Source organism: Colias croceus, chromosome 28 (genome assembly GCF_905220415.1).
Source record: "Colias croceus chromosome 28, ilColCroc2.1".
NCBI classification, from domain to species: domain Eukaryota; kingdom Metazoa; phylum Arthropoda; class Insecta; order Lepidoptera; family Pieridae; genus Colias; species Colias croceus.
In genome coordinates, this window is record NC_059564.1 from 537601 (window position 1) to 551575 (window position 13975).

Genomic DNA, 13975 nt, shown 5'->3' on the forward strand with positions numbered 1-13975 from the left:
TTTTTATTAGATATTATTTATACATACTTTAAACCTGACAAATGATCATGTTAATTTTACGAGTTCACTTTTACTGTTGATTTACATTTAATCTAAGTAAAACTGTGCTAAAACTTAAAAGTTTAACATAATATTATGTTGAGTTGTTATTGCAAATATTATTAAAAATATATTAATAAATAGTAATGAAGTCACTTGGTAAATGATTCATATTTTTCATATTTTTTAAATGTACTACCTGATTTTTGAAGTCGTATGCCTGAAGTGTCAATCTATACATAAAACGTATATAAATAAATAATAATGTATAAAATAACAGAGAAAGTGCAATTTACTGCGTGACACGGGCATTGTTTTTCCGATAATTTGTCATAATGTACTTTTTCTCGACACTAATTGAACTAGAAATTAGAAATTCACTTCCTATTTGATATTTCTAGTGTTACATCTAGACGAAAAAGGTTTTATAACCTTGCATATAACACAAATGGTTATATATAGGCAAAAATGAAGCTATAAGCGTGTGTACAAGACATATAGTAACTCGCCCTGTCTTCGTCCATAGTACATATATAGCCTTCAGGGATCATGTACATCCAACAATCCAACGTGAAAGAATTTTTGAAATTGGTTCAATACATATGGAACGGTGAAATATGTATAAAATCGGTTCAATAATTCCTGAGATAAGCGCGGTCAAACAAACTATTCAGTTTACAAATCTGAATTATTTGTGTCATTATGTGTATATTAATTGTGTCATCGTATACTTTTAACAGATGAATGTTTTTAAGTGTATAGTTACAAATTCTGCGTAAAAACTGTTGAAAATATTATCAACTTACATTTTTACGCATTTACCTACAACAAAATATATAAAAAATATATATATATATATTGTTACAGTATATATTAGACTATAGCATTCGGTCCGCAGCTTCGCTCTATTTATCTAAAAGTTAACAATAATACACAAGCTTTTCTCGAGAACTACTCTTTCTATTACAATAAACCGCATAAAAAACCGTGTGCATAATTTCGAATATCGAAGCATACATAGGGAGTAGGGACAGACAGACTATGGAGTTTCTTGCCGGTTCTTCTCCATAGATACTGCTTTCCGAATCGGTGGTAAATGTTAAAATATGTAATGACGATTCAAAAGTGCTTCTAGATCTAGAAGAAGTCTAATTGAATAAATAAATGTTTGAGTTTGAGTTATATACGGACAGGGGGAAGCGACATTGTACACCCGTCCGATTAGGGCCCTTCTGGCCTCCTCCACTCAAGCGACAGCCCAAGCCGAGGTTCGAGATCCCCGTCAAGGGGGGACGCCCTTGTGCATGTCGCTATACCAGGGTGAACCTTCAGTTCACCCCCGCGTCCGCGTTAAAATGTAGAAGCCCTTCTGGCTAACATTGAGAAACACCTTACAAAAAAAAAAAAGACAGTGTACTATGTTACCTAGACAACACCTAAGTGAAAGTTAGTGCTTAAAGATACACAAGTGAACGGTTCTATTAAGTTATAGTGACAAATTATGAAATACACTGACCTCAATAGATGAATAAATAAAACTGAAGGTTGCGTTTTGCAAGCGTTGTATTGACTCTTTTAATGAAAGGTAGTTAAGTTGTAACTAAGTAAGGTAAGTAAGTAAGTAAGTTGGTTAGAAATTTAATAACTTTTTAATTGTTTATTCCGATATTGTTGCTAGATAAACATACAAAATATTTGATACGAATATTCTAAGTATACTGTTACTTAAATTTTCGCTATTTAGTGTGACTGTTTGTTAGTCCATCACGACAAAACTACTGAACGGATTTTGATGATACTTGGCTGGAATGCAGCTTATATACCAGAATAACACATGATTAATATAAATATGAACAAATGTGCTGTAGTCGTTTTAAATAGAAGAAAAGTTATAATTACAACCTGTATATATGTATAGTAAATATTCAAGTTCATCCATAGTGTGATTTATTTACTTATTTATTAATTACTTGCTGTGCCCTGTGGTTTTACCCGCATTGCTCCACTCCTGTTGGTCTTATACGTGATGATATATAGCCTATAATCATCCTCGATAAATGGGCTATCTAACACCTAAAGAATTTTTCAAATCGGAACAGTAGTTCCTGATTTTAGCGCGTTCAAACAAACAAACCTTTCAGCTTTATAATATTAGTATAGATTATTATGACTATACAATATACATATATATAAAATTAAATTACATATGAATAAATGATTTGTCTCTTCACCCATATAACGAACGGGTCTCTGAGAAAACCGGATGGTCGGTTAGATAATATCAAACGTAGATTTGCTAAGAATATAAAGTTATTTAACTTTAGTAGTTAAGGCGACTACACCACCGAAACTAGCGCCCCCCCAACATTTTATTTTTTTACTCCTAAACCAGATCAAATTTAAAAAATCTAGCTCGCTACTTTGCTAGTATATTACTTGTAGTATTTTTGGTATTACTTTTCATTATTTTGCATTCGGTAAATTAGGAGAACTTTTGATTACCGCCAAAAGTGGCCACTTTTGGCGGTAATCAAAAGTTCTCTAGAATAATGAACAGTTAGAATAGTGAAAAGTAATACCAAAAATACTACAAGTAATATACTAGCAAAGTACCGAGCTAGATTTTTTAAATTTGATCTGGTTAAGGAGTAAAAAAATAAAATGTTCGGTGGCGCTAGTTTCGGTGGTGTAGGCCTCTTAAATTATTTTTAATTCAATATAAATGTGGTTGTATATTACATATTTTGAAAAGTAGTAAGTTCTATTTTAGGAATAGTTTTTAGAAATCAATGTGAAATTTTAAATGATAAAGTATTAAACAGGCTCTTATTCAGTAAAAAAAAGAAGTATTAGTTAGTTGGTTTTAGTGTTATTTATTACACAGTACAGGACTAACCTAATGCAGTGTTGAGGTAACCTATTAAATAATAAATAAGCTAAAAATTATATAAGGCATTGAAAACATTTAATATAATATATACAGAGTACACAGAGCTTTTTGCCGGTTCTTCTCTGTAGAAACTGCTTTCCGAACGAAGTAGTAGTAGAAGAAGAAGAAGTGCTTCTAGAAGTCTAATTGAATAAATAAATGTCTGAATTTTATAGACAAAAGAGTAGTACATAATTAATTGATATGATTAACAAAAGCGATTGTAATATATGTCTTGTTAAATAAATGTTTGAGTTTGAGTTTAAGTGAAGGTGGACTCACGACTGGCTTCCTAATTGAATTGGAAACTTGTTTCTAACTGGAAATCGTACTGGGCTAGTTGGTAACTTTATAAATATATAGTACTTTTTTATATGTATGTATGATAATAGAACCTGAACTCGCGGTACATAATAAATATATACCCTATAGAATTCAGGTATGACGTACCTATCCGTAAGATTATAAGAAAACGGTGCAGTAGTTCTTGAGATTAGCGCGTTCAAACAAACAAACTCAGTTCTAATAATAAAGTTATAATACAGATGAAGGACGTATTGTTTTGTACTATTTTATAGATCTTTAAGATAAGTTATTTTAAATAAATAAAAAAGCCTAAATGCCGAGCACACGTGTCAGAAGCGAAACTTCTTTAGTCGTCGCCATACACCATGACGTGACGGTATTGCCATGACGTGACCTTGAAATTATACTCTCAACTCGCCTAAAGAAGTTTCACTGCAAAAGTATTTCTATTTCTACTCAATCTATGTTTGTCTAATGGCCAACAGCTGATTATGAGATTTTTTAAGTAGGTCATCGATTAAGTAAAGTCGCGGGCTAGAAGGTAGTTAATGAAGTTATTTTATATAATATATCATTGAGTCTATTATAAATATTAAAGGTCCTCTGTTATAATACTGATTACAGTAATTGTAAACAACTTAGTTGACTTCGAAATAATTGCTTCAAGTTTTTATTCGACATACCAACGGAACGTAAAGGGTGTGCAATGTGCATGTTTATGTATTCCAATATTACTTCTAAAAGACAGATTTGGGAGTAAGCTAGACATATAACATCACTAGTGGTCGGCCCCGGCTTCGCCGCCGCTTAGCCTATGTCCTTTCTCGGGTATCAAAATATCTCCATACCAAATTTCATGCAAATTGGTTGAGTAGTTTAGGCGTGATTGAGTAACAGACAGACAGACAGACAGAGTTACTTTCGCATTTATAATATTAGTATGGATTATAATATTATATAAAATAATAATATTTGTACCTGAATATTGAGGATCAGTTATACGGCTCTAAAATACAATTCTTTTCTTTTATATTTATACTAGCGGTCCGCCCCGGCTTCGCCCGTGGTACATGTTTACGTTTTCTCTACATAAGATCCATCCTCGTACTTCAAGAAATATAATAAAAAAAGAATTATCGAAATCGGTCCAGCCGTTCTCGAGTTATGCGCTTACCAACACATTTTGCGATTCATTTTTATATATAAAGATATTTATTTATCTTTAGGAAGAAACAATTTACAACTTTATTTACAAATAATAGACACACTAATTTCTAAAGGGATTCAAAATTATTCAGTTTAAAATAGACATTAGTTAAACACAATTAAAGATTGCAAAACCCTTGTTATTAACTTATATATCACAAACAATATCTTTTTATAGAGAAAAATATGTAACTCTATATCGACAAAAGACAGCAAATACTTTTTAACCGACTTCAAAAAAAGGAGGAGGTTATCAATTCGGCCGGTATGTTTTTTTTTATGTATATATACCGATTACATTCTGAATTATGTATATATACCGATTACATTCTGAGATTCTGAACCGATTTACATGATTCTTTTTTTGTTCGATGCGGGATGGTGTCGAATTGGTCCCATAAAAATTTTATTTGGATAGGCCCAGTAGTTTTTATTTTATGGGCATTTTTGCAAGTGCAAGTTTGAAGTCGGTTGTTTTTAACGCAGTTATCACTTGTTATAAAATATTTCTATGATTGTAATGGATTCCAAATTTCAAGTTTTCGTTCCATATCACTTTTACATTCAACTTAAGTCAATTTAAGCTAATAATAAGTTAGCAAAATAACACAAACAAACATAAATTCACGTAATATATAAGTGGTTATTTGGCCTCAATTCCTACTTCTCGTATTATTTGGTTTGTCTATTTTGTTAGCGAATATGATAATCATTATGTAAGTTTTATTAGCTATTGTTTAGCTGTTTTATATTTATATACCAATTCATATAAAGAGGTTTGTATGTATGTTTGTAGGAAATAATCTCAAGTAATGTTTTTCTTCATTTCTAAATGAAGTAGGTACTGTTAGACGTAACTTTTGAATGAATATTTTTGTGGATGAATAGTTGTCACTATTTCCTGCCAAAACATGTATGCTGTCGAAAACTTTAAATTGCCACTTTCCTTTGACTCGTGGCGTATTCGTACAAATCGTAGGGGCTCGGACGTTGGTTATATGACGTTCGACCCAACTACCCTCACTTTGCTAATAGTCGTTGACTTGCTGCGATTTGTTATCAACTGTCTACATCAATTAGGTAGCTGTGTAAAATCGCAGTACATTCTTATTTCATTCAAACTAATATTTAACCCGGCCTCGCGTGTAATTTCTTATAGTACCTTATAATTTTAACTTTTTCTTTGGTTAGTGAACACATGCAATAACTAAAATAAACACAACAAAGTTTGTATTTTTTACCTACAATATTGTCCTACTAATATTATAAATACGAAAGTTTGTGAGAATGGATGTGTATGCGTGTGTTTGTTACTATTTCACGCAAATACTACTGAACCGATTGCAATAAAATTAAGCTCACATATAGAGGGTAACTTGGATTAACACATAGGATAGGTTTTATCCTGGAAATCCCACGGGAACGGTAACTATGCGGCTTTTCTTTGAAAACGCAGTCGAAGCCGCGGGTGGAAAGCTAGTCTGATATAAAGACGATTGTGTGTGTTCACCAATAAACTACAGCAGAATATATCTTAAACTAGATTTCCGCCCGCGGCTTCGCCCGCGCAGTCAAAGAAAAACCCGCATAGTTCCCGTTCCCGTGGGATTTGCGGGATTGCGTCATTTTCCCGGGATAAAAAGAAGCCTATGTCCTTTCTCGGGTATCAAAATATCTCCATACCAAATTTTATTAAAATTGGTTCAGTAGTTTAGGCGTGATTGGGTTACAGACAGACAGATAGACAGAGTTACTTTCGCATTTATAATATTAGTATGGATTATCTTGACATCCAGAGGTTCATACCTATATTAAACTCAAGGTTACATACAATCGAGGGTCTTGTTATACTGGTTTTCTGTAATTATAGGAAATCAATCAGTAAAAGTCTACAACACAAATCTCCTAGGTATGAAGTAGAGGCTTATTTAATTCTATTGCATTAATTTAAGTCTTAATGTCTTTGTTTTCCTATCTATATATATATAAATGAAACCCGTTTTCCTTGGTCACGGCATCACACGTGAACGGGTGGGCCGATTTCGATAATTTCATTATATTCCTTGAAGTACGAGGATGGTTCATAAGTAGAGAAAACGTAAATATGTACCACGGGCGAAGCCGGGGCGGTGTTTAAGTTCATCAATCCCATAATAAATATAATAAAAAGATCCTAATCAACCTGTCATACGTTTATCACATTTATTTAACTTATTTCATATTTACCTTTTTGTATTTTTCTATCTTTATTTTTAGCTCTACTTTACATTTAATCTATACTAATATTATAAAGCTGAAGAGTTTGTTCGTTTGTTTGAACGCACCAATCTCAGGAACTACTGGGCTAATTTGAAAAATTCTTTCGGTGTTAGATAGTCCATTTATTGAGGAAGGCTATAGGCTATATATCATCACGCTAAGACCAACAGGAGCGGAGCAATGCTAGCAGATAAATTTAACTTTACGTTTTCATACGTTTTATCTCTATTTTTAGCCATACTTATACTTTTAAGTAAAGATAATAGAGATTTGTCAGGAATCGAATTGTAACCCAAGGTTTATTTCATTACATTCGCAGTCATAACTTAGTTTATAACAGTATTATACAATGTCTTACTCAATGTTACATAACACTATTGTATTGGCCAACAAAGCTCTCTGGCTAGAAATCGTGGGTCACTCGAATAATACATATTGAATTCATTACGTTTCATTTATACTTACTGACTGACTGACTGATTCGACAATAAGTAGGTGCAGAAGAAGTATTTCAAACTATACACTTAAACATTTATTCAATTATATTTCATTAACGACCATATTGTGTCATTTGTGACTGGAGATAGATAGAGAGTAATATTATATACAAGCTTTTACCGCGGTGTAGCATCTTTTTTAACCGACTTCAAAAAAAAGGAGGAGGTTATCAATTCGGACGGTATATTTTTTTTTTTTTTTATGTATGTACACCGATTACTCCGAGGTTTCTGAACCGATTTACGTGATTCTTTTTTTGTTCGATGCGGGATGGTGTCGAATTGGTCCCATAAAAATTTTATTCGGATAGGCCCAGTAGTTTTTATTTTATGAGCATTTTTGTCTGTAGGTATTTGTAAATTTTGCAAGTGCAAGTTTGAAGTCGGTTGTTTTTAACGCAGTTATCACTTGTTTCAAAGGAATTTTCTTCGACCGTGCGTGAATCATGTCATTCCAATGTGAATTTATTTTGACCATGCGGACGAAGTCAGGCGGAAAGCTAGTTATTGTGTTTTTCCACCAATAATGTGTAGCGAGGAATGTGTTTGTAAATAACCAATAGTTATCGCTTCGAACGCTAAACACTTCAAACTTCAAACTAAATGAAGCGATATGATTGGTTATTTACAGACATTCCTCGCTACACATCTTCGCATATTATGTGTCTTTCTAAAACACACAGCGTTGGATGAAGAAAGCAGTCTATGAATCCTATATATCTCTATGCAAATTGGGTCACCTTACCAAATATCGATGGATCTTTCACCTCACTAGCAAGAGCGCGTCCCTAGTATGGCATCTGTCATCATCGCCTTTGACGCGCTGTCATCTTCCAAGCTCCATAGCGTTTATGAATTCGTGCGCAATAACATCGCGCAGAATATAATTCTCGAATTCGAATATATATAATTATAATTCTCGAATATTAAGTGTGATAAAACACACACGCGTTAAATTTTAGTGTTTTTCTAGTGAAAAACGGAATTAGTTCCAATACGAAACACAAAAGACCACGTTGTCGGAAGGAAATTCGAAAACCGGTGCTTTGGTATGTATAATAGTGGCGGGAACTCTTTTTCGTCCTCGGAGGACGAAAGAAGTAATGGTTCGTCACTGCCCAAGAGACCGGGAGACGAGAAATTCCGTAAGTACAATCAAACTTGTCAGAACATGTCCGGACTCGTGCATAGATTTTCATCCAGCACGTGGCATACATTTCACAGTATTTGACACAAATACATCAATATTTAGATGTAGGTAATTAATAAAACACAATGCATGCCTATAATGAGATCACTACATTATCATCGGGTTTCTTTATCATACACAGGCACATTGGTTACTGTGTCAAGTATTGCTTTTAACCAGACTTGTGAAATAGCGTTAGGCTACCTAGGTAGAAGGTACTTAGGTATAAGGAATCCACCGTGATCCCCTCTGGCTAACGAGCCCCAGCACTCAGCAGGTAGTGAGGCATCTCAATCACTTAGACCATTCAATTGTAACTACCTCAACAAAAGTGAGTACCTACTACTTAGTGCCCACTGACTACATAAATAATTCAAGACAATTAAGATGTACTTAGATTTTAGATAGTTAGTTACAAAACCTGTCTATCACAATATTCTAAAGAGAAGAAATTGTTAATTAACTATTTTAATATTATTTCAATATTGATACATGTCACATATAGATTTTACATTACTTATTATAGGATATGATATAGAGTGTATAATATGAGCAACAGTCTCACACAATATTCAGTAAGAGCTACTTATTACTGCAAGTTGAGATTACCTAATTTATCTTATGGTAAATAATTCTTAACATAAGGAGCTTATTTTCATAGCCAATTGATACCAGAATAAGCTTTGATTCTATGGGTACTTATTTGAATAGTAGTGAAAAATCATAAGAAATAGACATTGCAGATTATAAGAGGTAGATATGTTTATATACATTATCATCATCAAGGACCCATATTTACTGTATCCCCGAACAGTTGAATGAGATCATTCTTGGTTATAATGTTACTGATGATAATGTTGTTTATCTAGTTCCTTTCTTACTTAAGTGAAAGAGCTTGCCTTAAAATTAACACTCAGGTGTGATAACAATTCTATAATATCAACAGTAAAGTAACCAAAATCTTTGTATTTTTTATTTGTATCTTCTACAAAAATATGTACTGAAAATATGTACAAGGCGTCCTTAGCCATGATTAGCTTAGTATGGTTATGCTGAAAGAACTGTGTCCAGAAAGACCCAGAAAAATATATGCCATACTTACATTCAGATATGCTTCTGGCAATAAGAGCTGATGGCTCCGCCAGGTTGATATTCAACCTGAGACACCTAAACACCTAGGTATTAACCAGGTAATTTTGATACAGATCACAGATTATAACGGTAATTAAACATTTTATCATTTTACAAAGCCAGGATTGTCTTGTAAAATTAGACATCATTGGTAACAGTAATGAGATTCTCACAAGGTCAGGATTGGCTTGTACAATCAGGCATCATTGGCCTATTTTCTGCCTGCATATGGCAGCCATTTCAAATGGTCGCGGAGACCCTACAGGCTGGAGGTGCCCTCCTTCTGTTTTATTTAAGCTATTAAGTTTTGGTCTATTGAGACCGTTGCAAAATTAACTTCACAGGTCTTGTAGACTGTGAGGATTTTGGAAAAGCTTAATTGGCACTACAGCCACATAAAGTGCCTTCTGATTTAGTTGGACAATTATCTTTTGGGTCTACCATGACTAATCCAATTTAACTTCACAGGTCGCGGAGACCATGGAGGTTTTGGTAAAGCCTGATTGGCAGGACTATTCCAATTCAACTTCACAGGTCGCGGAGACCATGGGGGTTTTGGTAAAGCCTGATTGACAAGACTATTCCAATTCAACTTCACAGGTCGCGGAGACCATGGAGATATTGGTAGAGCTTGATTGGCACTCCAATCATAAAAAGGGCCACAGCCCTCTGATTTAGTTAAACTATCAGGATTATTCTAATAATTTAACTTCACAGGTCTCGGAGACCATGGAGATTTTAGTAAAGCCACAGAATGAGCTACAGCCTTCTAGTTAGACAATTATCTTTTCGTCTACAAGGATTGTTCCAATTAACTCTACAGGTCCCGGAGACCATAGAGATTTTGGGAAGGCAGGTTTGGCACATCAATTACAAAGTGTACATTGTAAGCCTGGATACTTGTGCCTCATGTGTAATACTATAGAAATGTCTGTGTTATTGCCAGTCCCAAAAGCCTCAAAGATAGAGCATACTGTGGTAGTCATTAAAAGGACCATGTCTTGCACTAAATAAGAGTTGCAGACAGTTCTAGACATCTAACACTGAGAGGACTGTACAGTTGTCGCCTCCAGGTATTTCTCTAGAGTTTCGCGCACAGCAGACCAAGAGAGAAAGGCTTTCCCTCTACATGCTATACAAGACTTAAGAGTTGTGGAAAAGAAACATAGACAGAAATGTAATAGTCTTTGTAAAAGAACAAGTTTCTCACTTCCTAACTACAGATACCGCGGATGCGGGCTGAGTAGGACATCTGAACAGTACTTACCTGTCAGAGAAATGAAGAGGGAAGCAGGGGACTTGGCATTAGAACTTCTGACTTAGATGTCGTGTACCAGATATGCAATAAAAGTGCTTCTGAGTAAATTGCAAGGGGTGCACATCCTGTAGCCCAAGCTATCAATCAGACTTTGGTCGCCCACATACAAAGGTTGCTGACTCTCTTAGCTCTTACAACTGAGTAACTGTACCTAGCTGAAAAGTTGAGAATAACTCTTGGCACGCTTCCAGGACGCCTAAGTGGCCTTTGATTTAGATTGCCTCTCAAGAAATCAACCTGTACCGGAGTGGCTTCTCCTACCTTGTACAACAGGAAATATAATATTTCGGAAGCTCCTGATATGGACCATTTCGCTACCCAAAGGAATGCTTTAGTGCCAAGGCATATTTGCCAAAGCCTGCTCCGAATTTTGCGACATCTGCAGTCGTTGATGGAGCTGACGCCTAGACTGAATATTCCCTTTCAAGGGTAATCCTCCAAGTGCACTAGCGCACCTCGCACCCCGGGACCGGGGCAGATACATAGCACCCAAGGGTGGCTTATGGTTGATATAATAAATAATAATAATATACGGGCATTTCTCCGCAACTCAATGTCAAGCGCCTAAAGATGGCTTATGGTTATTGACTATTATGGTTATATATGGTTATTGACCCGGAAGTCATGAGCACTCAGACCATTGGTGAATGGCCTTACGGCCTTATGGCCCCCCAACTGCTCAGTCAGAAAAAGGGGGGGGGGGGGAGGGGAGAAAACAGCCCATTGTAAAGCAAAGGAGAAAGAGCAGTTAAGTAGTGGTGCCCCTCCACAGTGCCAACATATGACCCTCCAAGCAGGAGGTGACTTTCATAATGCAATGCTAAAAAAAAAAAAAAAAAAAGAAAACACACACACACAGAAAACACAGGGATTCTATTTAATTGGCTTAAGTCTATCATAAGCAAGCTCAACCTGTTCATGACATGAACATGACTTCTGAAAACCTCAAAATACAGTTTTTTTTATCACAGCAAGATAAGATTATAACCTGACCAGAATTTGGATACTAAATGGATACAACAACACATTATCCATCAGGTGGTCGGTTGTGAGGAAACTCAGACACATAGATATGCCCAGTGACCCATGTGGAAAGGTTGGTTCAAGTAACAAAGGACTGATTTTCAATCTTAAAAGTAGATAATTGATTCTTATCTAAATTATATAAAGGGGCGGACCCTTTAACCTTGCAACACAAACCTTTATCTCTGGCTAGTTAAGGTCCCTCCAGATCTTAAAGACAGTAAACATAGCAGCCCTGTCCAGCAGTGGCTTCAAGAATGTGGTAAGGGCACCAACCCGTGGAGGCAGTGGAAGGACCATACAGTCAATTATAAAAGTTTTACTGTCAATCAGTCAATTTAGCCAGTGCCAGTGAGTCTGGTTTACTTTAAGGTAACCTGAAACTGTTTAATTTATTATTTAATTCAGTGTAATTAATTTAAGATCATAGTAATGATCAATGTGTAACAAACATGCTTAATGCTTAAGGTACAGTTGTGTTAACATTGCTTATTATAGTTATTTTATATACAGATGTTATTTACTGTAGTATTTAGCCTTAGAGGCTCCATTGTTTATCCTTGGTGACATTGATCTTCCTTTGAGTTATAATTTTTAAAATTTTATTTTTATGTTATTATTTGAACTTTGATTTGTATCAAAGATATAGAGAAATAATTAAGCAGTTCTTAGGTTCTAAGACTTAGTTCATTAGTATTGGCTTATTGAGAAGATTATCTGAGGAGAATAATTTAAAGTTTAGAGGATACCTATATGGTTAGTTCTCACAATATGAAAGAAAAACAATTTTTGTTGTTATTACATAACCCCCTTGTATTGTTTTTAGAATTTAAAATATAACTTTATTTTACAATACAACAGGTTCATTTAACATTCTGTAAGGAATGAAATTTAAGTTGTTAATACAGCACTTAGGTATTACAATATTAACAAGATAATTTATTTTCAACATAGCGTTTGTATGTCTTTCTTCACCAGCAGATATCAAACACATCTTCATCCAACGCTGTGTGTTTTAGAAAGACACATAATATTGATGTTTTGCATTAAAACAAAACATGTATTATGTGTCGAATAAAACACACAGCGTTGCAGTTTACTGCTTGCTGATGAAGATGCTATGGAGCTTGGAAGATGACAGCGCGTCAAAGGCGATGATGACAGATGCCATACTAGGGACGCGCTCTTGCTAGTGAGGTGAAAGATCCATCGATATTTGGTAAGGTGACCCAATTTGCATAGAGATATATAGGATTCATAGACTGCTTTCTTCATCCAACGCTGTGTGTTTTATTCGACACATAATACATGTTTTGTTTTAATGCAAAACATCAATATTATTGGTGAAAAAACACCCTTATAATTATAGTCAAGAGGTCAAATAATACTTTAATAAGCATACAATTGACGTCTTTTTTAGTAGTCTGCTATTCAGAGCGGAAATTAATTCAATGTGTGTAATAAAAATAGAAGCGCTGTTCAGTTTTAAATGTTATTCTTATATTATATAACAATTTCTTTCCTCTTTTATCTTTAGATAAGAGATAAATGTATTGTTGTATAGAGTTGTATAATGATTTATTAAAATATAATATACTTATAGCTGTGCCCCGCAGTTTCACCCGCATTGCTCCGCTCTTGTTGGTCTTAGCGTGATGATATATAGCCTATAGTATAAAAAACGACGTGTGGCACTCGGGGACTGCCGCGGTAAAGCTATTGCATGCTATGCCTTCAAGCCACATCTCCGCCCGTCGGAGTGTGGAGCGTGAGGTTTTTCGTTACGGAATTTCTCGATTCGGTCCCCGCGCTCAAGGCCCGCGATAGAAGCTATGCAATAGCTTAAAATATAGTATAGTGTTAATGAAAATTTAATGAATTGTTAAAAGAGACGTTGTAGTTGAATCATGTCCCTGTTTATTATACGTCTAATCGTGTGTGCGTTAGTGTGCCGTGTTGGAATATCGAATGTTGTGTTGGTGACCTATCTACACACCTTCAAATTCAAATTGCTTTATTTGCAGAATGTAGAATACAGATGTTTGTAGATACAGATAATATAAATCCTTAAACATTCT

At 34.8% G+C, this 13975-nt stretch overlaps 1 protein-coding gene and 1 long non-coding RNA gene across 11 annotated transcripts in view; one reads left to right on the forward strand and one right to left on the reverse strand.

Annotated features, from left to right (window-relative positions):
- LOC123704171 (zinc finger CCCH domain-containing protein 13-like) overlaps positions 1-13975 on the reverse strand; it is a 65398-nt gene that overhangs the window by 22937 nt on the left and 28486 nt on the right. The window lies entirely within an intron of this gene.
- LOC123704173 lies at positions 7899-13240 on the forward strand. Of its 6 annotated transcripts, none has more exons than XR_006753094.1 (2): positions 7899-8285; positions 12876-13240. It is a non-coding gene; the product is annotated as an uncharacterized LOC123704173 (long non-coding RNA). The 6 variants fall into 6 exon arrangements; XR_006753095.1 differs by having other exon boundaries at positions 12879-13240; XR_006753090.1 differs by lacking the exon at positions 7899-8285 and adding an exon at positions 8313-8381.